Source organism: Ranitomeya imitator, chromosome 6, assembly GCF_032444005.1.
Source record: "Ranitomeya imitator isolate aRanImi1 chromosome 6, aRanImi1.pri, whole genome shotgun sequence".
NCBI classification, from domain to species: Eukaryota; Metazoa; Chordata; class Amphibia; order Anura; family Dendrobatidae; genus Ranitomeya; species Ranitomeya imitator.
This window is the reverse complement of record NC_091287.1, coordinates 351,643,199-351,660,668: the sequence shown is the minus strand read 5'-3', so window position 1 is coordinate 351,660,668 and position 17,470 is coordinate 351,643,199.

Sequence of the window (17,470 nt, the reverse complement as noted above, 5' to 3'; positions counted from 1 at the left end):
ATTTCTAAAATAATTAATAATCTTTATTAAGAAAGCACAAACAGTACCGTTGTGGCCAAAAGTATTGACACCCCTGCAATTCTGTTGGATAATACTCAGTTTCTTCCTGAAAATGATTGCAATCACAAATTCTTTGGTATTATTATCTTCATTTAATTTGTCTTAAATGAAAAACACAAAAGAGAATGAAGCAAAAAGCAAAACATTGATTATTTCACACAAAACTGCAAAAATTGGCCAGACAAAAGTATTGGCACCCTCTGCCTAATACTTGGTTGCACAACCTTTAGCCAAAATAACTGCGACCAACCGGTAACCATCAGTGAGTTTCTTAAAATGCTCTGCTGGAATTTTAGACCATTCTTCTTTGGCAAACTGCGCCAGGTCCCTGATATTTGAAGGGTGCCTTCTCCAAACTTTTAGATCTCTCCACAGGTGTTCTATGGGATTCAGGTCTGGACTCATTGCTGGCCACCTTAGAAGTCTCCAGTGCTTTCTCTCAAATCATTTTCTAGTGCTTTTTGAAGTGTGTTTTGGGTCATTGTCCTGCTGGAAGACCCATGACCTCTGAGGGAGACCCAGCTTTCTCACACTGGGCCCTACATTATGCTGCAAAATTTGTTGGTAGTCTTCAGACTTCATAATGCCATGCACACGGTCAAGCAGTCCAGTGCCAGAGGCAGCAAAGCAACCCCAACATCAGGGAACCTCCGCCATGATTGACAGTAGGGACCGTGTTCTTTTCTTTGAATGCCTCTTTTTTTCTCCTGTAAACTCTGTTGATGCCTTTGCCCAAAAAGCTTTACTTTTGTCTCATCTGACCAGAGAACATTCTTTCAAAACGTTTTAGGCTTTTTCATGTAAGTTTTGGCAAACTCCAGCCTGGCTTTTTTATGTCTCGGGGTAAGAAGTGGGGTCTTCCTGGGTCACCTACCATACAGTCCCTTTTCATTCAGACGCTGACGGATAGTACGGATTGACACTGTTGTACCCTCAGACTGCAGGGCAGCTTGAACTTGTTTGGGTGTTAGTCGAGGTTATTTATCCAACATCCGCACAATCTTACGTTGAAATCTCTTGTCAATTTTTCTTTTCCGTCCACATCTAGGGAGGTTAGCCACAGTGCCATGGGCTTTAAACTTCTTGATGACACTGCGCACGGTAGACACAGGAACATTCAGGTCTTTGGAGAAGGACTTGTAGCCTTGAGATTGCTCATGCTTCCTCACAATTTGGTTTCTCAAGTCCTCAGACAGTTCTTTGGTCTTCTTTCTTTTCTCCATGCTCAATATGGTACACACAAGGACACAGGACAGAGGTTGAGTCAACTTTAATCCATGTCAACTGGCTGCAAGTGTGATTTAGTTATTGCCAACACCTGTTAGGTGCCACAGGTAAGTTACAGGTGCTGTTAATTACACAAATTAGAGAAGCATCGCATGATTTTTCGAACAGTGCCAATACTTTTGTCCACCCCCTTTTTTATGTTTGGTGTGGAATTATATCCAATTTGGCTTTAGGGCAATTCTTTTTGTGTTTTTTCATTTAAAACAAATTAAATGAAGATAATAATAACAAAGAATTTGTGTTTGCAATCATTTTCAGGAAGAAACTGAGTATTATCTGACAGAATTGCAGGGGTGTCAATACTTTTGGCCACAACTATATTAAACAATTACCAAGATAAAACATGAAAAAGCTAAGAGCTAATTAATTACAATTATAACCACAGGAGCACTCATACAAATGGAAACAAAAAAAAATATTTCATTTTAAACTATCAGAAAAAATTACACCAACAATAATGCTAAAATGAAGAAATACATATTGAATACCATTATAATTGCTTCTTGTACATTGTTAGAGATGTTATACATAAATATAGAGATGATTAGTGTATGGAGTGACTTATAGCTAAGGGTTATGACAGAACTAGAAGGGTCATTACTAGTACAAGCCTCCCCTGAACTTTCTTTAGAACCGCAACAGATTTCCCATTTGGTTTATATTTTCCACTATTTTATATTTTACAAATACAGTATATATACTGTGTATAATATAGATAGTTCCAAAACCTGTTTATATGGTATTGCAGATGTACATTTATCCAATCCAAACCTAAAGAGAATATATATATATGTATATTCTGCAGTCCTCTGTAGACAGCATGGTGCCATTGTATTTGGTAGGCCAGAACCAAGTGATATAGAGACAAGTGAGGGAGACCAAAGTCTAAAAATGTGAAACCCATCCCACCGCTCCACAGTGACTGTAATTGGGACAGTCCTATCTCTAAAGCCGGGATCACATTTGCGAGTGCAATGCGAGAAACTCACATGAGTCTCTCGCATCAATACCCTGCACTGCCGCCAGCACTCAGGACCGGAGCGTTCAGCTGCTTAGAAATACATGCGGCCGCATACTCTGGTCCCAAGTGCTGGCTGCAGTTGCGGGTATTGATGCGAGAGACTTGTGTGAGTTTCTTGCATCGCACTCGCAAGTGTGACCCTGGCCTAATATTAAAAACCTTACCGTTTAACAAGTGACATGCATGTGGATAAGGGTTGAGAAGAACTGGGTCCAACTAGAGGACACACAGCCATGGGAGACCACCTCAATATATTGCCCAGCTCAAAGAAAAGGCAGGCCACATCTTTTATATGCACAAGATGCAAATAGAGTGAAAAAACCCCAAAGGTATGAACTGGGATATAAAGTGGTGTGCATGCAGCGTGTAAGCACATGTTCACACTAGCCGCTGAACAGAAAATGCAAAGACAAAAACATAATGATTAAATATCATGCTGTAAATAAATAATTAAATCGAATAGTTAATGAAAATAATATATGGTACTTAGTTAACATGTTTTTTGATAAATAAATGTGAAAGCCATCCCGCCAATCCACGGTGACTGCAATTGGGACAGTCCTAATGCTAATATTAAAAACATTACCGTTTGTCAAGTGACATGCATGTGATGACAGGCCTGATAAAAGTGTGAATGTAGACTGCTCCTCTTCCTCCTGAGCCACCACCTCATCCATCATTGCATGAAAGGTTTTTTCAAGCAAACATAGAACTGGGATAGTAACACTGATGATGGTGTAATCAGCTCTGGCCATGTTGGTGGAGTACTTGAAGCAGCGCAGCATGGCACACACATCCTGCATGGTGGCCCACTCATTTGTGGTGAAGTGGTGTTCTGCCAAGCAACTTATGCATGCGGCAGCTGAAACTCCCTTATTGCCTGCTGCTGCTCACACAGTCTATCCAGCATATGCTAGGTGGAGTTCCACCTTGTTGGTATGTCACATATGAGGTGGTGAACTGGAAGACAGAATTGACTCTGTAGCGCAGACAGGGGAGCAGCAGGGTGAGAATGCCAAAAGCGGGCACACACTGCATGCACTTTCAGCAGCAAATCAGACATACTTGGGTAGTTCTACAGGAAGCTCTGCATCACCAAGTTCAGCACATGTGCCAGGCAAAAGAAATGTATCAAACCGGCTAGATCCAGAGCAGCTACTAGATTTCGCCCATTATCACAAACCATGAGGCCACGCTTGAGGTTCACAGGCACAAACCACTCATCTGTCTGCTATTCGATCGCCTGCATTGTGTGAAATTTTTCCCCCAAACAAATGAGGTGCAAAACAGCCTGCTGGCATTTCCCCCTGGCTGTGCTGAAATTGGTGGTGTAGGGCTCACTGTAACTGGATGAGGAGGTGGAGAAGGATGTGTAGTAGGAGGAGAAGACAACATGGGCCAGCAATCCTCAGTGGTGGTAGGACATTTGCTGGAACTCTTCTGCCTCTATTCCTGTCACCACTACATTGACAAAGTGGAAGTGAGGAAGATGTAACTTTCTTGCACATTGTTATTGGACCGCATATCTGTTGTTACATGGATTTTGCCAGTGATGTGATTGCACAGTGCACTTCTTATCTGGTTAGAAATGTGTGTGTGTGTGCAGGGCAGGGATGGCCCACCGAGGAAAGTAGTGGTGGCTGGAAACAACGTACTGCGTCTCCACCAGCCAGAATGGCAGCATTTCAAACACCAGCAATTTAGAAATGCTGACCTTCAGGCACATAAATCATGGGTGGGTAGGGTGGAATTTCCTCTTTCTCTCAAGGATTTGAGGATGGAGAGCTTAAAACTTCCATGGGACTGTGTCACTGCTGGTGGTGTTGTTGTCACATTCTTTTTTTGCGGGGATGCAGGTGGCACTGTTGAACGTGACAGAGAGGAAGAGGTCAAGTGCACAGCAAAAGAGGGAGCAGAAGGAGGCTCAGATTCATCATGCTTTTTAAGATGGGTACTCCACTGCACTTTGTGCTTGGATTTGAGGTTCCTCATCATGCACGTTGTGCTCAGGTTTATAAAATGTATGCCTCCTTTGAGGCTCTGATGACACAGCCTTCAAACCACCTATCACCTGTCATAAGTACAATGTGTGAAGATATCCCATGCCAGGGAGTGCATTTGAGCTGGCTCTTGGTGGCTCATCCCTTTGGCGTGGAGGGCGTAGCAGACTATGTACTGGCTATGGGCCAGCCTCTGTGCATTTCCACCCTGCTCCCTCTTTTGGGGTGCTGCTGGACCAGCGTGACCACCTCCTCCGAACTGACCACGTTACTTGCTTGGCCTTGATGTGGAGTCTAGGATCTCATAGTCCCCCGCATCATCTTCCACCCAGTTCTGACCCCTGCCCTCCTTGACGGTCAGCACACTGCAGAAAACCGCAGCAACTGGCAACTGAGCTTTCTCAGCCTCAGAAATGTGCTGTGATATTAAGATGATTATGTGCACTAGCCCTACCACGTACTCTGACAGAACGAGGGGTTCGGCACCAGGGCACTCAGTCTCTTCCATTTCTGGGACAGGGACAGGTAGATGGGCCATTAAACCCAGCCAGCGGGCTCATCGAATAGCAGAAGAGACTGCTACATGACTTAGAGCTCACACTGACATGGTCTCCACATGTTCTGGCCTCATCATTCATTCTGCGGTACTGGGTGCTACTAAATAACGACAAAAGTGCTGTTGCCTATGTGCGCCTGAGGAAGGTATGGCAGTTGGAAATGTAACAGGCGTAGATAGACAATGTCCTCTCCCTGCAGTAGATACTAGCAGTACCATAAATACATCCACGTCCACTATTTGCTGCTCTCCTCATGTTTTCCTCCTTAAAAAAATACCTTGTAGGCAAGAGACTGGTTTCGGGCATTCTACTCAAGGCTTTTATGATACATTTAAGGGTTTTTATGGTACAGAGTACTATTTTGTTTAAAAAAAAAAAGAGTACAAGGTTTTTATGCAGCAGAGCAACAGGACTTTTTGTCAGATAACAAGATTTTTAGGCAGCAGACCAATAAGATATTTTGTCAAAGAACTAGATTTTTATGCAACAGACTAATAGGATTTTTTGACACAGGCTACAAGCTTTTATGGCACACACCACAAGGTTTTTATGGCATAGACCAAAAGGCTTTTATGTGACAGAGCACTAGACTGCGCATAGATGGCATTGCACACAGGCTTTTAGTGCAGTCTACACAACACTGCTTTGGCACACAAAAAGTGTTTTTGGGCGCAGTGCATGAGGCTTATATGACACAAAACAGGAGGCTGAAATGGCACAGAGAACCAGACTGACTGGGCAGAAGGAAAAGAATGGTGGTGCAACATGTGACCTGGCCTTTATACAGGTAGGGTCACATGGTGAGTCAGCCAATCACAGCCATGTCAGTACTTCGCATGGCTGTGATGGCTCTAGTCCAGTCAAAATACGGTTTGACCCGGAACAAATTCCAAGAAAGCGCTTTATGATTTTTTTATTACTATTATATGTGGGGAACAACATGTTAAAAGTTTTCCAAAAATTGATCACCACAAAGGTCCTAACTATGACATCATAAGATGATGACAACCATCACACTAAAAATAACAAATATTTCCCTATTTCAAAGCTGTAGCTTTAGGTTACAGAAGAGTTTGCATTTTGTATGCTATATATTTTCATATAACAATTTTTATACAAAGTTTTATACTAACTACATGGACAGGCGAGGTCATGACGTCGTCAATGATGTCATGACATATATGTACATTTTTAGAAATTATAGAATTAATACACAGTGCATTTTAAGACCTACTTCATCACTGAATAAGCGTGTCAGGTCAATAGTCACTATTTTCATCTCCAGACACTGCTTCCTCACTCATTGTCACAATGCCCTTCTTGACATGGTCCGCATACCCATGAACAGGTAAGTCCGTGTCTTTTGCAAGTGCATCGAAGTGTACTACAACCACCAGAACAATTGCAGTGAATTATTTTCAGAAGTGTTTCTGGCGCGGGTGAAGTATCCATCATCACTGGAACTAGACTGTTGTTCTGCCATTCCCATCCCCATTCAGTAGTGTCCATGGCCTCACCATTGTCCATCGAAAGCATCACTTGGAGGTAACTCCGAAGGGCATGATACTTCATTGCTGATGGCAGTCGTTCAGGTGTAACAAAGATTTTGGCTGAACCAACTTTTTTGCAGAGAGTAGAATACCTCATTGCAGACAGATTGTCTCCAGGTTTGCCCCCGAACAAGGCCACCATCACTTTACACCCTGCGTCTTCAATCTCAGCTCTGTTTTTGTTAGGTGTGGAAAAGATTTTAGCATAGCTGTTTAAGACCAAGTCTCACTTCAAAACCTTGTGTAGACCGAGTTTTTTTCCGATTCCAAAAACCACAGAAGTGGTATCGCAACCCGCAAATGCATGAAGGAACAGAAGACTGCTGCAGACATGGTTTCCCAGGAACTTCTTCATAACCTTAATGTATATTGTTGCAGGACTCCCTTTATCCGAGTAGAAATAAAGCTTGTTGCCATTGCTGGTTGACGCGTGATGAAGTAGCAACACCAAAAGATCTGTATCTTCGCCAATGAGACTAGTACTTTTGTTGGATGACATTGATACTGCGGCCTTAACAATCTCCACAACTGCATCCCCCTCTGATTGTATTACGTGGCAACCGCTGTCATTCATGCGCTGTGAAACGAGATTGATAAGAGACTGTTTGTTCTCCACATTCGAAAGGAAGTCCTCCTTTTTCCCGACAAATTTTGTTCCTTCAGCAATTTTTACTTTGTTTCTTGTTCGTTCTTTGCGCCGTCGCTGATGGATAATGTCCTTAGTGTTTGGTCCTCCAATGTAACCATCAAATCCTATCGTAGCCTTACTATAGTGCTTTAATGTGAAAGATGCATAGTCTTCAGCGATTGAACAATATGTCTTTCCTTCTGAACACTTCAGTCGTTGGAGAAGAGAACCTCCATCAAGAACATAATGTTCCACTTCTGGTACATCCTTGAGTACTGCGTCATCTGAACTCTGTTCTTTTATAGCAGCCATCAGTTGTGCTTTGTTTGGTTTGCATAAGAGATATTTTGCCTCAAAGAGGGATGGTGGGCATGGTGAAAATTCATAGGCCATGACCTCATCAAGGGAAAGATCAGCAGTTTGAGACACCACAAGAAACCTTTGGAACAAAAGAGCGGGGTCTATTGTTTTGTCCTTAGCAACGTCAATAGCCTCACTGGATGCCAGGGTCTTGGCTTTCATTGACTGCTTGTACTTAACTGAAAACAGTGATTGACCCTCCATTGTTGCCAATATTTCTCTGCCAATGGTGAACAGGTTATGGACATTCACATCCTTATTTGCATTGACACCGGTGATAATGTTACGAAGAGACACTTCATCAGAGAAAGGTGAAAAGCGCTTGAGTTTATCTGCAATTTTCTCCAGGTCTTCATGATCTCTTCTCGTCCTTGACGTTCTTGCCTCCTTGTGTTGTTCACTGGTGACAAAGCTCTGGCAAGTGAAACCCTGCATTGCATCACTGTAGGAAGAGGACACTGGCACAGACAGACTCCACAAGGCCCTCTGATGTTCGGACATTCCACTTCCTCTGGTGAGGAGTCCTGCAGTTTTTAGGGAGTGCATCAGAGCTTGCTCGATGACTATGTCGCAACCCAGGCCTGTCCAGTACTGATCAGTCCGCCTTACAACATGCAAGGCATTCATAAATCTATGGAAGACTGATGCATATCATCTTCCAGAGTGGTCATAGATTGGAGGTAAAGGTAGGCGGCCTTCACATAGTTCCCATGCCCAGCAGCTGCAAGAATGGGCAAACATTCAGCTACAGCATGAAGGTGCATCAGCCAGGATCCTGTACGATCGGCCTCGATAAGCTCCCTTGCAATTCCAACCATCTGTTGGTAATTCAGCCATAGTTTACAGGTGTGAGAGTGAGTGGATAATCCGTTTCTTTTGGTGGACAATTTCACTAAGGCAGGTAGAAGTGATGACCGAATTCAACTCCCTCTCCCCTGTCAGTGTCCGAGCATAAAACTGCTCAAGTTCTTGCAACAGGTCTGCAAAATCGGGATGGTTGCAAAGTACTTTGTCTGCAACTTGCTAAGTAAGACACTGATCAAGGAGGAGATGGCCACGAACTGCATGCTGAACTGCCTTTCCAGTCATGATGTGTTGCACAGTAGGGTTGAGCGACTTTTAGTTTTTTAGGGTCTATCTCAAAAGTCGAGTCAAGTGGAATCGGCCGATTATAGCGAAAAGTCGGGGATCGACCGAAACACGAAACCCAATGCAAGTCAATGGGGGAGCATAGTCGGCAGTGAGTGGAGGCCAGGAAAACATGTACAGTGCCCATTTTAATGGCAAAAACATCCATTCTTGTTACTGAAGCTTGTCAATCTTAATTTACCTTATAATAATAGTAAGGCATTGGAAATTGGGGGTCATTTGGCTAAAGTTGTGGGGGGTAGGGCTGGTTCAAGTATTTAGTGGGCCCAGGAAATCTGGACCACGTCACGGCAGTGGAGCAGGGAGAGGTAAGTATTTCAACTTTGCAAGTGCTGGGATCCTGAGCAAGCAGGGGGGGCCCACTCGTTGGCATTGGCACTGGCACAGGGCCCCTCAAAGTATGGCGGTGTGTTTGCACGGCGGGGGCGCCTCCCACCGGCAGCTATGAGGGGCCCTGTGCCAGTGACGTCGCCAATGAGTATTCCTCCCCCCACCTGATGAAGGAACCTGCACTTTCATCTGCACCTTCCTCTTTGTCCCCGTGTAAGGTGGTATGGTATGCGGGAAGAGGAACCTGACTTTCAGCAGGGTCATAATCTTGCTGTGTAGCGTGCACGGGGAATGTTGCGTTATGGGTCAATGTACCAGCAGATTCATCTATCACTGGCTGGGCAATGGGCAGGATGAGGAGGAAACACAGATATAGGCCCAAAGAATAAAGTGGGCTAAATGCAGTTCAAAATTGGTAACAGGACTAACCAGGGGGCATTGCAGTGGAGGACAACTGTAATCAGAGGCTGACACAGAGAGTAAGCCCAAATCAGTAAGTAGTCTAAATGCAGTTCAAAATTGGCAACAGTAGTAAACAGGCGGCACAGCTTTGTTCAGTGGAGGAGAACAGCAAGGAGCGGCAGACACCGATAGTAGGCCCCAACCCAACTAGTAGGCCAAATGCAGTCTAACATTAACAACTACTTAACGAGAGCCTGAAAATGGAATTTCAGGACAGGAAACCAGGAGAACAGCAAGGAGCGGCAGACACTGTTAGTTAGAGCCTGAAGATAGAAGCTCAGGAAAGGCAACCTGGAGAACACCTTGGAGCGGAAGACACCGTCTCTACAACCCAGACCCAACTTGTAGGCCTAATGCAGTGTTGTTTCAACAACTACTTAACGAGAGCTAGAAGATCGAAGCTATGGAGAGGCAACCTGGAGAACACCTTGGAGCGGGAGACACCGTCTCTACAACCCAGACCCAACTTGTAGGCCTAATGCAGTGTTGTTTCAACAACTACTTAACGAGAGCTAGAAGATCGAAGCTATGGAGAGGCAACCTGGAGAACACCTTGGAGCGTCAGACACCATTAGTAGGCCCTACCCAAGTAGTAGCCCTTATGCAGTTTTCAAATTCCTATAGGCTGAAAACCAGACTATTGACGCTCAGCTTTTTGCAGAGGAGGACAGCTGTATTGAGTGGCGCAGACAGACACAGGTAGTAGGCCTAAAACAAAAAATTTGGCTCAATGCAGTTTAAAAAAGGTTACAGGGGTACACAGGCAGCATTGCTCTGGTCAGTGGAGGACAATTTCAATTATGGACCGCAGACAGACTTAGTACGCCTACAATTAAAAAAGGATGCTCTATGCAATTTAACCCCTTCATGACCCAGCCTATTTTGACCTTAATGACCTGGCCGTTTTTTGCAATTCTGACCAGTGTCCCTTTATGAGGTAATAACTCAGGAACGCTTCAACGGATCCTAGCGGTTCTGAGATTGTTTTTTCGTGACATATTGGGCTTCATGTTAGTGGTAAATTTAGGTCAATAAATTCTGCGTTTATTTGTGATAAAAACGGAAATTTGGCGAAAATTTTGAAAATTTCGCAATTTTCACATTTTGAATTTTTATTCTGTTAAACCAGAGAGTTATGTGACACAAAATAGTTAATAAATAACATTTCCCACATGTCTACTTTACACCAGCACAATTTTGGAAACAAAATTTTTTTTTGCTAGGAAGTTATAAGAGTTAAAATTTGACCAGCGATTTCTCATTTTTACAACGAAATTTACAAAACCATTTTTTTTAGGGACCACCTCACATTTGAAGTCAGTTTGAGGGGTCTATATGGCTGAAAATACCCAAAAGTGACACCATTCTAAAAAATGCACCCCTCAAGGTGCACAAAACCACATTCAAGAAGTTTTTTAACCCTTCAGGTGCTTCACAGCAGCAGAAGCAACATGGAAGGAAAAAATGAACATTTAACTTTTTAGTCACAAAAATTATCTTTTAGCAACATTTTTTTTATTTTCCCAATGGTACAAGGAGAAACTGAACCACGAAAGTTGTTGTCCAATTTGTCCTGAGTACGCTGATACCTCATATGTGGTGGTAAACCACTGTTTGGGCGCACGGCAGGGCTTGGAAGGGAAGGAGCGCCATTTGACTTTTTGAATGAAAAATTGGCTCCACTCTTTAGCGGACACCATGTCACGTTTGGAGAGCCCCCGTGTGCCTAAAAATTGGAGCTCCCCCACACGTGACCCCATTTTGGAAACTAGACGCCCCAAGGAACTTATCTAGATGCATAGTGAGAACTTTGAACCCCCGGGGGCTTCACAAATTGATCCGTAAAAATGAAAAAGTACTTTTTTTTCACAAAAAAATTCTTTTAGCCTCAATTTTTTTCATTTTCACATGGGTAACAGGATAAAATGGATCCTAAAATTTGTTGGGCAATTTCTCATGAGTACGCCGATACCTCACATGTGGGGGTAAACCACTGTTTGGGCACATGGTAAGGTTCGGAAGGGAAGGAGCGCCATTTGACTTTTTGAATGAAAAATTATCTCCATCGTTAGCGGACACCATGTCGTGTTTGGAGAGCCCCCGTGTGCCTAAACATTGGAGCTCCCCCACAAATGACCCCATTTTGGAAACTAGACCCCCCAAGGAACTTATCTAGATGCATATTGAGCACTTTAAACCCTCAGGTGCTTCACAAATTGATCTGTAAAAATGAAAAAGTACTTTTTTTTTCACAAAAAAATTCTTTTCGCCTCAGTTTTTCATTTTCACATGGGCAATAGGATAAAATGAATCCTAAAATTTGTTGGGCAATTTCTCCCGAGTACGCCGATACCTCATATGTGGGGGTAAACCACTGTTTGGGCACACGGCAGGGCTCGGAAGGGAAGGCGCGCCATTTGACTTTTTGAATGGAAAATTAGCTCCAATTGTTAGCGGACACCATGTCGCGTTTAGAGAGCCCCTGTGTGCCTATGCATTGGAGCTCCCCCACAAGTGACCCCATTTTGGAAACTAGACCCCCCAAGGAACTTATCTAGATGCATATTGAGCACTTTAAACCCCCAGGTGCTTCACAGAAGTTTATAATGCAGAGCCATGAAAATAAAAAATAATTTTTCTTTCCTCAAAAATGATTTTTAGCCTGGAATTTCCTATTTTGCCAAGGGTAATAGGAGAAATTGGACCGCAAATGTTGTTGTCCAGTTTGTCCTGAGTACGCTGATACCCCATATGTGGGGGTAAACCACTGTTTGGGCGCACGGCAGGGCTCGGAAGGGAAGGCACGCCAATTGGCTTTTTAAATGGAAAATTAGCTCCAATCATTAGCGGACACCATGTCACGTTTGGAGAGCCCCTGTGTGCCTAAACATTGGAGATCCCCCACATATGACCCCATTTTGGAAACTAGACCCCTAAAGGAACTAATCTAGATGTGTGGTGAGGACTTTGAACTTCCAAGTGCTTCACAGAAGTTTATAACGCAGAGCCATGAAAATAAAATAAAAATTTTATTTTCTCTAAAATGATTTTTTAGCCTGCAATTTATTATTTTCCCAAGGGTAAAAGGAGAAATTTGACCCCAAAAGTTGTTGTACAGTTTCTCCTGAGTACGCTGATACCCCATATGTGGGGGTAAACCACAGTTTGGGCACATGTCGGGGCTCGGAAGTCAAGTAGTGACATTTTGAAATGCAGACTTTGATGGAATGCTCTGCGGGCGTTACGTTGCGTTTGCAGAGCCCCTGATGTGGCTAAACAGTAGAAACCCCCCACAAGTGACCCCATTTTAGAAACTAGACCCCGAAAGGAACTTATCTAGATGTGAGGTGAGCACTTTGAACCCCCAAGTGCTTCACAGAAGTTTATAACACAGAGCAGTGAAAATAATAAATACGTTTTCTTTCCTCAAAAATAATTTTTTAGCCCAGAATTTTTTATTTTCCCAAGGGTTACAGGAGAAATTGGACCCCAAAGGTTGTTGTCCAGTTTCTCCTGAGTACGCTGATACCCCATATGTGGGGGTAAACCACTGTTTGGGCACACGTCGGGGCTCAGAAGGGAAGTAGTGACTTTTGAAATGCAGACTTTGATGGAATGGTCTGCGGGCGTCACGTTGCGTTTGCAGAGCCCCTGGTGTGCCTAAACAGTAGAAACCCCCCACAAGTGACCCCATTTTGGAAACTAGACCCCCCAAGGAACTTATCTAGATATGTGGTGAGCACTTTGAACCCCCAAGTGCTTCACAGACGTTTACAACGCAGAGCCGTGAAAATAAAAAATCATTTTTCTTTCCTCAAAAATGATGTTTTAGCAAGCAATTTTTTATTTTCTCAAGGGTAACAGGAGAAATTGGACCCCAGTAATTGTTGCCCAGTTTGTCCTGAGTACGCTGATACCCCATATGTGGGGGTAAACCACTGTTTGGGCACATGTCGGGGCTCGGAAGTCAAGTAGTGACGTTTTGAAATGCAGACTTTGATGGAATGGTCTGCGGGCGTCACGTTGCGTTTGCAGAGCCCCTGGTGTGCCTAAACAGTAGAAACCCCCCACAAGTGACCCCATTTTGGAAACTAGACCCCCCAAGGAACTTATCTAGATATGTGGTGAGCACTTTGAACCCCCAAGTGCTTCACAGACGTTTACAACGCAGAGCCGTGAAAATAAAAAATCATTTTTCTTTCCTCAAAAATGATGTTTTAGCAAGCAATTTTTTATTTTCTCAAGGGTAACAGGAGAAATTGGACCCCAGTAATTGTTGCCCAGTTTGTCCTGAGTACGCTGATACCCCATATGTGGGGGTAAACCACTGTTTGGGCACATGTCGGGGCTCGGAAGTCAAGTAGTGACGTTTTGAAATGCAGACTTTGATGGAATGGTCTGCGGGCGTCACGTTGCGTTTGCAGAGCCCCTGGTGTGCCTAAACAGTAGAAACCCCCCACAAGTGACCCCATTTTGGAAACTAGACCCCCCAAGGAACTTATCTAGATATGTGGTGAGCACTTTGAACCCCCAAGTGCTTCACAGACGTTTACAACGCAGAGCCGTGAAAATAAAAAATCATTTTACTTTCCTCAAAAATGATGTTTTAGCAAGCAATTTTTTATTTTCTCAAGGGTAACAGGAGAAATTGGACCCCAGTAATTGTTGCCCAGTTTGTCCTGAGTACACTGATACCCCATATGTGGGGGTAAACCACTGTTTGGGCACACGTCGGGGCTCGGAAGGGAAGGAGCACCATTTGACTTTTTGAATGAAAGATTGGCTGGAATCAATGGTGGCGCCATGTTGCGTTTGGAGACCCCTGATGTGCCTAAACAGTGGAAACCCCTCAATTCTAACGCCAACACACCCCTAACCCTTATCCCAACTGTAGCCGTAACCCTAACCACAACCCTAACCGCAACACACCCCTAACCACAACCCTAACCCCAACACACCCCTAACCCTAACCACAACCCTAATTCCAACCCAACCCTAACCCTAAGGCTATGTACCCACGTTGCGGATTCGTGTGAGATTTTTCCGCACCATTTTTGAAAAATCCGCGGGTAAAAGGCACTGCGTTTTACCTGCGGATTTACTGCGGATTTCACCTGCGGATTCCTATTGAGGAATAGGTGTAAAACGCTGCGGAATCCGCACAAAGAATTGACATGCTGCGGAAAATACAACGCAGCGTTTCCGTGCGGTATTTTCCGCACCATGGGCACAGCGGATTTGGTTTTCCATAGGTTTACATGGTACTGTAAACCTGATGGAACACTGCTGCGGATCCGCAGCGGCCAATCCGCTGCGGATCCGCAGCCAAATCCGCACCGTGTGCACATAGCCTAATTCTAAAGGTATGTGCACACGCTTCGGAAAACGCTGCGGATCCGCAGCAGTTTCCCATGAGTTTACATTTCAATGTAAACCTATGGGAAACAAAAATCGCTGTACACATGCTGCGGAAAAACTGCACGGAAACGCAGCGGTTTACATTCCGCAGCATGTCACTTCTTTCTGCGGATTCCACAGCGGTTTTACAACTGCTCCAATAGAAAATCGCAGTTGTAAAACCGCAGTGAAATGCGCAGAAAAACCGCGGTAAATCTGCCATAAATCCGCAGCGGTTTAGCACTGCGGATTTATCAAATCCGCTGCGGAAAAATCCGCAGAGGACCAGAATACGTGTGCACATACCGAAACCCTAACCCTACCCCTAACCCTACCCCTAACCCTACCCCTACCCCTAACCCTACCCCTAACCCTACCCCTAACCCTACCCCTAACCCTACCCCTAACCCTACCCCTAACCCTAACCCTACCCCTAACCCTACCCCTAACCCTAACCCTAGTTCTAACTCCAACCTTAGTGAAAAAAAAAAAAAATTCTTTATTTTATTATTGTCCCTATCTATGGGGGACAAATGGGGGGGGTCATTTACTGTTTTTTTATTTTGACCACTGTGATAGATTATATCACAGTGATCAAAATTCACATTGGAACGAATCTGCCGGCCGGCAGATTCGGCGGGCGCACTGCGCATGCGCCCGCCATTTTGGAACATGGCGGCGCTCGGGGAAGAAGACGGACGGGACCCCGCCAGGATCGGTAAGTATAAGGGGGGGAGATCAGGGCACAGGGGGGGGAGATCAGGGCACGGGGGGGCGTCGGAGCACGGGGGGGGAGGGATCGGAGCATGGGGGAGAGTGATCGGTGTGCGGGCGGGTGGATCGGTGTGCAGGGGGGGTGGATCGGTGTGCAGGGGGGGTGGTTCGGAGCACGGGGGGGGATCGGAGTGCGGGGGGGTTTGATTGGAGCACGGGGGGGTGTGATTGGAGCACGGGGGGAGCGGGCAGGAGGACGGGGGAGCGGAGCACAGGACGGAGGGGAGCGGACCACAGATCGGGGGGCTGGGGGGGCGATCGGAGGGGTGGGGTGGGGGCACATTAGTATTTCCAGCCATGGCCGATGATATTGCAGCATCGGCCATGGCTGGATTGTAATATTTCACCATTTTTTTAGGTGAAATATTACAAATCGCTCTGATTGGCAGTTTCACTTTCAACAGCCAATCAGAGCGATCGTAGCCACGAGGGGGTGAAGCCACCCCCCCTGGGCTAAACTACCACTCCCCCTGTCCCTGCAGATCGGGTGAAATGGGAGTTAACCCTTTCACCCGGCCTGCAGGGACGCGATCTTTCTGTGACACAGCATATGCGTCACAGGTCGGATTGGCACCGACTTTCATGACGCATACGCTGTGTCACAGGTCGGGAAGGGGTTAAAATAGGTTCCAGGGGTACACGGACAGCATTGGTCTGGTCAGTGGAGAACTATTGGAAGGAGGGACCGCAGACAGGCTTAGTAGGCCTAACATAACAAAAGTAGGCTGTAGGCACTTTAAAATAGCTTCCAGGGGTACACGGGCAGCAGTGGTGTGGTCAGTGGAGGACTATTGGAAGGAGGGACCGCAGACAGGCTTAGTAGGCCTAACATAACAAAAGTAGGCTGTAGGCCCTTAAAAATAGGTTCCAGGAGTACACGGGCAGCAGTGGTCTGATCAGTGGAGGACTATTGGAAGGAGGGACCACAGACAGGCTTAGTAGGCCTAACATAACAAAAGTAGGCTGTAGGCACTTTAAAATAGCTTCCAGGGGTACACGGGCAGCAGTGGTGTGGTCAGTGGAGGACTATTGGAAGGAGGGACCGCAGACAGGCTTAGTAGGCCTAACATAACAAAAGTAGGCTGTAGGCCCTCAAAAATAGGTTCCAGGGGTACACAGGCAGCAGTGGTCTGATCAGTGGAGGACTATTGGAAGGAGGGACCGCAGACAGGCTTAGTAGGCCTAACATAACAAAAGTAGGCTGTAGGCACTTTAAAATAGGTTCCAGGGGTACACGAGCAGCAGTGGTCTGGTCAGTGGAGGACTATTGGAAGGAGGGACCGCAGTCAATCTTTGTAGGCCTAACATTACAAAAGTAGGCTGTAGGCACTTTAAAATAGCTTCCAGGGGTACACGGGCAGCAGTGGTCTGGTCAGTGGAGGACTATTGGAAGGAGGGACCGCAGACAGGCTTAGTAGGCCTAACATAACAAAAGTAAGCTGTAGGCCCTTAAAATAGCTTCCAGGGGTACACGGGCAGCAGTGGTCTGGTCAGTGGAGGACTATTGGAAGGAGGGACCGCAGACAGGCTTAGTAGGCCTAACATAACAAAAGTAGGCTCTATGCACTTGGAATTATCTTGCAGGGGTACACAGGCAGCATTGGTGTTGTCAGCGGAGGCCGATTGTAATGAGTGTCTGACAGTTAGTACTCCCAAAAAATAAATAGATGTTAATGTCTTGCAATACAACAAAACCAAAAAATAAAAGGGTGGCATACTTAGGTACAGGGGTGGGCTCCTCTGCTGAGTTTCAGACCTAGTAATTTGGCGCAAAGTATTTACTGGTGTAAATATAGGACACTGCCCCTGACTATTTTAAGTAGCATCATACATGTCAACACATTGGTATTGTCAGTGCCAGGCATTGAAGGATGTCAGCGCATAGACTAAACATT